The sequence below is a fragment of the Phascolarctos cinereus genome, unplaced genomic scaffold (assembly GCF_003287225.1).
Source record: "Phascolarctos cinereus isolate Bilbo 61053 unplaced genomic scaffold, phaCin_HiC Scaffold_3;HRSCAF=262, whole genome shotgun sequence".
NCBI lineage: Eukaryota > Metazoa > Chordata > Mammalia > Diprotodontia > Phascolarctidae > Phascolarctos > Phascolarctos cinereus.
This window is the reverse complement of record NW_027555736.1, coordinates 232,605,662-232,612,875: the sequence shown is the minus strand read 5'-3', so window position 1 is coordinate 232,612,875 and position 7,214 is coordinate 232,605,662. Positions and strand designations below refer to the sequence as shown.

The window sequence follows — 7,214 nt, the reverse complement described above, 5'->3', positions numbered from 1 at the left end:
AATTCCTAAAATAGTGAAAGCAAATAAAGTCTGTAATTTTAAAAGTTCATTTGTACATTTGGCCCCCATGCCCTTCATCCAAATCGTGTAAAAATGCCACTTTCAGTTTGAGTCGATGCCCATGAATCAGGTATGATAGATGCAGGACAATTTTCCAAAATGAAGTGGTGAAATGGTTTGGGTATAGGTAGATCATATAGAAGTTGCTCTGTTGGCCTAAATGAGATCCATTTTTAAACTTACTTTATTACTTTGATCATTCATTCACTTACTTGTTCATTTATCTATCAAATATTTATGGTGCATCAACTCGGTATAAGGTACCTTCAGTATTGTTCCTAATTTAAGCTTTCTATTAACATGCAGATAATTCCATTGGCATAGAACATAAATACACACACACACACACACACAAGCACTCACATACAAATATACAACTATTCTCTGTCCAGTGCTACTTATCCCTTTGCGATCTCTGACCAGGAAGAGAATATACTCAAAGGTGCCAAGAGAAATCATTTGGAAACTATATCTGATCAACCAATCAACAAGAATTTATCAAGTGCCTACTATGAGCCAGGCACTTTTCAAGGTGATGAAAAGTTATGTATTAAGAATGAAACACTCTCTGTCATGAGGAGCTTACAACTCAGTGGTGGTGGAGCAATGACCTGGAATCTTCGAATATCACCTGTATCTTCAGGTAAGCAATTATCCTCAATTTGCAAAGGTTCTCAAATACTGGAATTGCAGATCTCCCAGTGCAACCTACCAATGGCCTCTTGGTATCTCCATTCACACAGCACCTCATCAGTTCAAGCCCTGGACATCACTCATTCGGACTATCTCAATAGCCTCCTAGTAGACCTCCCTTTCTCAAGTTGATTCTCTCTGGAATCTATCCTTCACATTGCTGCCAATGATATCCCTAAAAGGAGATCTGACCATATCACTCAATAAACCCCAGCAGCTTCCTATTGTCTCTAGGATCAAATACAAAATTCTCTGATTGGCGCTTAAAGCTCTTCCCAACCTGGCCTCAACCTTTCATTCTAGAATTATGCTTTACTTCCCTTCATGCATTCTACAATCCGACTAAATTCTAGTCAGTCACCAAGCATTTATTGAGTGGCTACTAAGTGCCAGGCACAGCGCTGGGAACATGAAGAAAGGTAAAAACATGGTTCTTATACTCAAGGAGTTTACATCCTAATGGGGCTAACAACAAGCAAAACATTGTTACATACTAGATATATGCAGTGCAAATGCAAGCTAATCTCAGAGGGAAGGCATTAGCAATTGGTGGGACTGGGAAAGGCTTCATGCAGAAGGAATTTGAGTTGACTCTTGAAAGAAGCCAGGGCAACTAAGAGTTGGAAATGAGACAAGAGAGAAATCTAGACGTGAGAGACCAATAAAAAGGCAGACAAAACGTGGAGGGTAATGTGTGAAAAGTAGTGAACGGGCCAGTGTAGTTGAATTGTGGAGCTGCTACAACGGATGCAATGGATAGAGTGCTGGGCCTGGAGCTAGGAAGACTCATCTGCCTGAGTTTAAATCTGGTTTCAAGACACTTACCAGCTGTATGGCCCTGGGCAAGTCACTTAACTCTATTTGCCTCAGTTTCCGTAAAATGAGCTGGAGGAGGAAATGGCAAACCACTTCAGTACTTTGCCAAGAAAATGACAAATGGGGTCACAACGTGTTGGAAAGGATTGAAAAACAGCCAAATTGGATTGCAGAAAGCACGGAAGGGAGTAAACTATAAGAAGATTGTAAAGGTAGGAAGGAGTCACATTGTAAAGAGCTTTAAAGTGAAACAGTGGAATTTACATTTCATCCTGGAGGTAATAGGGAGCCACTAAAGTTTACTGATAAGGGAGAAAGGTTTGGTAAGATGTGTGCTTAGGAAAATCACTTTGGAAGCTAAATGGAGGGTGGATTGGAGTAAGGGGGGACTCAAAGCAGGCAGACCAATTTCAAAACTATTGCAACAGCCCAGGTGAGAGCTAATGGAGTGCCTGAACCAAGTTGGTGGCAGTTGATAGAGAGAAGGGGAGACATACAAGAAATGTCATAAGGATATAAATCATAAGACTTGGCAGTAGGTTGAATATGAGAAGTGATTGTGAATAAGGGGTTGAGGATGACATTGATGTTTCAAACCTGGATGAATTGGAAGATGGTGGTAGCCTCAACAGTAATTGTTGTTTGTCCTTCATTTTCAAAGAGGACCAGTAACATCACAGGTAATGTCTTGACTTGTGCTTGAATTGAATTTAAGTGAAGCAGAGTTGCACAAACCATCAGCCTCACTCTCTCTTCCACAGTCATTAAAGTCCAGTGGCAAGACAAAATTCAAGACAACTGGAGATGGCCTGGCATGTAGTGGATGACCTAGGCATCTTTGATGTCTGACCAAGCTCTAAGCACCCCAAAGCACCTTCATAGCCATTGGAACAAATTGTTCTCATCTACCCTTTCCACTAGGGAAAGTCTTCATTTGCTTGAGGTAGACATCCCCTTAATTCACCCACAGGTTTGAGACCTGTCAGTTGCCCTCAACCTAGTTTAGCCCATCTGCCAAGACAGTGTACTGGGGTGTGGCCACTGCACATGCTACAGCTTCTTGGAGCCACAGGTGAGAGACAGGTGAATCAGGTGGACACCAAAGGTGGATGAGCAGCCTTGAAAAGGATTTGGCAAGCCCTCACACCAGAAATACTAGTTCTCCCTGAGCACCCCATACACCCAGTAATAGAGAAGTTTCAGAAGAAGGGAGGGTTTGGGCAGAAAGACAATGAGTTCTGGACATGTTGAATTTGAGATGTCTGTGGGTGGTCCAGTTTGAGATGTCCAAGAGATTAAGGCTAGATCATCTACATAGAGATGATAATTGAAACTATGTGAACTGATGAGATCACCAAGAGAAATAGTATAGAAGGAAAAGAGAAGGTGGCCAAGGGCAGCTAGCTAAACCAGTTAGTGAGCTTTCCCTGGTTGAAGATCCAGCAAAGGAGACTGAGGAAGGATCAAACAGGCAGGAGAAAAACCAGGAGGGAGCAGTGTCATGAAAACCTAAAGAGGAAAAGAGAATGAACAACAGCAGCAGAGGTTGCATAAAGGTCAAGAAGGATGAGGATTGAGAAGAGGCCTTTCTATTTGTCACAAGAAATCCCTGGTAACTTTGGAAGAGCAGTTTCAGTGGAATGATGAGGCTGGAAGACAGATTGCAAAGGGTCTAGAATCAAGTGAGAAGAGATGAAGAGGAGGCATCAGTTGCATATGACTTTCTCAAGGAGTTCAGCCAGAAAGGGGAGGAGAAAGATATAGGACGATAGCTACAGATGGTCAGATCAAATGAGAAGTTTTTCTTTAAGGACATGAGCATATTTATAGATATTAAGGAAGGGGCTCATGGCTAGAGAGAAATTGAAGATTAGAGGGAATGATTGTGGAAATAATCTAGAAAAGATGGTGGGGGTGGGATCAAGGGTGCATGTAAAAGAAAAAAGCCACTTCTTCATGTCAGACAGGAGTGAAGGAAGAGAGGGTAGGGGAAGATGTCCGAGTGATGTGAGATGATGAGGAGGGGGGAAAATCAGCTCTCAACAAATGGTACAGATTTTGTTCATATTAAATGTGTATATGTTACCTTCCCTATAGAAGGTAAGCCCCTTTGAGGGAGGGGCTATTTCATTTATGTCATTGTATCCCCAGCATCAAGCAAAGTGCCCAGCATATAGTGGGTGCCTAAAAATGCCCCTTATTTGCTTGTTGGCTTACTTGGGTTTTCTTCCTGGGATTGAGAAGAAAGTTAGAAGTATTGGAGAGTGATAGAAAACTGGATTTGGAGTCAGGAAGACTTGAGTCTAAATTCTGCCTTAGCCACTAGCTAGCTATGTGACTCTGGGCCACTCATTTAACCTCTTTACAATAAAGATAACAATAGCACCTACTTTACAAGTTTGTTGTAAAGATCAGACTAGATAATAAGTGTAATGTGCTTTTCAAATTGTAAGCACTCTGTAAATATCAGCTATTATTATTTGTGATGGCCAGATTTTGGACTGTTCTCCCCTCTTCAAGCACCAGTATTTCATAACATGTTGGGCATGAGCAAGCCAATCTCTAGAGGCCATACTGCCGGGGTGTGCACTGAACACACTGAAGATGTCTGTCCATTGTTGGCTGCTCTCCACTTAGATGCTTTATGTACTTTTAGTTTCAATGAGCCCTCATCTTGCGATGATGATTCTGGGATTTGGCCTTCCGCTTTCAGCTCCTGGTTCTGTCTGATTGATCCACATCAGCTCACCTCAGCACTCATAATTTCTTCTTCCTCTCCGGGGGGAGTTTTTGGTTCCTGACATTCAGTATTGTTCCCTGGCCACAGCCCTTTCCCATCCATTACTCCTGACCCGTGAATCATACGCTTCTGACTTGGCTCACTGACCCACATAACATCTAGTTGCCTCAGTCTCCTGGGCTTCCAGTGACCTGCTGGACACTGCCAGCTAGAATGCAACACCCATCCTCTTTGAATGTCAATTTATGTGCAACATTCCGGTCTCTTCTCTCCAAGGCCCCTGTTCTTTTAAGTTTCCTCAACAGAAGATAGTGGCACAGGGAAAATGTAAGATGCTGATAGAGGGCATCTGATTAGCGCTGAGAGGAGAGAGTAATTCAATATTTCAAGGATCCATGATTTTGTCTCCCCTGACGTACATCACAATCCTTTTACAACTTGCTAAGAGTTGTTGTGGCCAAGGAACATATTGCATGGCAGCCAGTTAACAGTAAGGTTAGGAATGGACCTAAAGAAGGGAACCCCCAAAGGCTACAAGATTATCACATAACTCCCACCAGTTGAGGAGCAGTACTGAAATTAAGGCTTGCAATATTAACCAGGATTCCCTTCTGCTAGCCACAGACTCCACTAAATGTGGTACCATGAGTTTGTATATATTGTGCTGAATCTAGGAGAAGGGAAACAGTGCTAATCAGAAGCAGATCTCCTAAATCAGGGGTGGGGTATCTGCAGCTTCCTTTTAATAAAAGGATTTATTCTATAAACTTGATCTCAGTCAAAAGGCCTGACCCAGGGACCTAGAAGGCCACATGTGGCCTGTCCCTGTAAAATGCTTTGTTAAGGGTTTTATCTATTTCCCCCCCCCAAAAAAAAAGAGTTGTCATGACCCCCAATTTTCTTTACCCTACAGGCAACCAGATGATGGGCATTTATGAGCTTAATTATCTAGGCTGATCCTCAAGTAACATATACTTTATCCCAAACAGAGAAGAAGAGAAGAGGAAGGAAAAGTGACTCAAATAGGATCTTTTTTTCTTTCAGAAGACCTCTCATGGTTGGGGAGAGATTGAGGGAGGGGCAAGAAATATATTGGGAAATGAAAGTGAAGTGAAAACAAAACTTTTTCAAAAGACCTGAGATAAAAATGGAGAATAAATCATAACGAACTGAAGGACAGGGTAGGAGAGGAATGGCTTTTATGTGTATAATTTTTTAAAAATGAAAATCTTTGATTTCTTCTTCCAGAGCTATTTTGTAGCAGTGAGTCTCATAAATAAAGGGGAGAGCATGTCTCCATAAGGTTGAAGGGATCTAGGTGGTTTGGAGTGGTGGGTCAGCCAAACCTGGTCCATGCATCCATGAAGGGGTCAGCACCTTGGTCAGTCTATGTGATAAACTGGCAGCAGCAGCGGCCTCAGTGTGGAGAAGAAGCAAAATGATGGATGAAGACCCTCTCACCAAAACAGTTTGACTCAGTGAAACAAGCTTCAAAGGTCTGGCAAAAGATGAATTAATCCTAGGGTGGAAGCAATATGAATAAGCTTTGTAAGGCAAGTACACAGACTTGAACTCTAATGATGTAACTAGCTTGAGTGAGAGTGAAGAAAAGCTAAAACAAGACAAGAGTCTGAAAGAAGAGAAGCTATTCTTACGAAACTGGAACCCAGGAACAAGAGAGGCAAGAGAAATCCAGGACCTCGAACAGCAGCCTTGTGTTGCCCAAATGAGATCAGTACTGGTGGATCAGCAATTGACATATTTCTCCTGAAAATGAAAGGTGACCTGGAACTGAATTAAAAGCAAGAATGAGCCAACAATGAACCAAGTGCCTGGAAATTTACCCAACAGGCAAAAAGTCAATGGCAAAATATCAAATGCTAAATCAGGAGAATCAAGAGTTTGGAGGGCAACTGTCTCAGAGACGAACTGCAGAGCTTGAAGGAGAGTTGGCTTTACAGAAGAAATATAGCGGAAAACTTCAGAGCAGTCAGGATAAACTCAATGACTTCATTATTTGGCTTGATGAAGAGGTAGAGGGGATGCAGAGGATCATTCTAGTTTTTTAGCCACAAATGAAGGAGACTCACCATCAGTTAGCTCAGTACCGGCAGTAGCTATCTGAGGCCTTAGCCCTAGGTATCAGCAGGACTCCATTTTCTTACCCTTTAGACCAGGGAGAGAGATCATGGGTAAAGACTGCAGCCAGCTGGCTAATGGACCAAGTAACAGCAGCTCCTTGCATCAGGGGACATCTGAGCCTGGGTTTTTTAGGGAAGGTAACACAATCGATGTGTCTTTCCTACATCTCCAGGGAATGGTAATGAGGTCTCCAACAACTCTGAAGAGAGGGTTGGCAGAAGAGGTAGTAATTACATAAATCAACTCAGTATGGCAGCTGAAAGAGATGACTCTCCCCCAGGCATTGAAAACTCACACATGCAACTCCACTGATGCAGACTCTAATGATCCTCAAGTGGAGAAAGCAGAGACTGGGAAAAGTACCAGAGCTCTGGGCTCCTGTCACGTTCAGAATGGTTTTGACTCATGTAAAATGTACAGGGCTCAATTCTGTAACATTCATCCAGCAACATTTTTATATAGTATCATTTAATTTGGGAGAGGACGCTGTCCAGAAAAAAAAAATGTGTTTTATGCATACCCTACTGTTATAATTTGCCTTTTTTATTTGGTTTGCTTCAATACATCTGATACTTTGGAAATTGTAACCGTTAATTACTTTAAAAGGTCGTTTGTGTGGGCTCAAGTTCTTTTTACATGAATTAATATGAAATTGAAAAGGGAAATAATTTCTATAATAACACAGTGGTGTGTGTACAAATCCATATTGTGTAAGGGGATTTTTACTCATATTATTCTTTCCTTATGCAACCCTTAGACTTGT

General features: G+C 41.9%; 1 pseudogene; it reads left to right on the top strand.

Moving 5' to 3' along the window:
• Nucleotides 1-5,747: 5,747 nt before the first annotated feature.
• LOC110208263 (pre-mRNA-splicing regulator WTAP pseudogene) lies at nt 5,748-6,886 on the top strand (annotated as a pseudogene).
• The last annotated feature ends 328 nt before the right edge of the window (nt 6,887-7,214 follow it).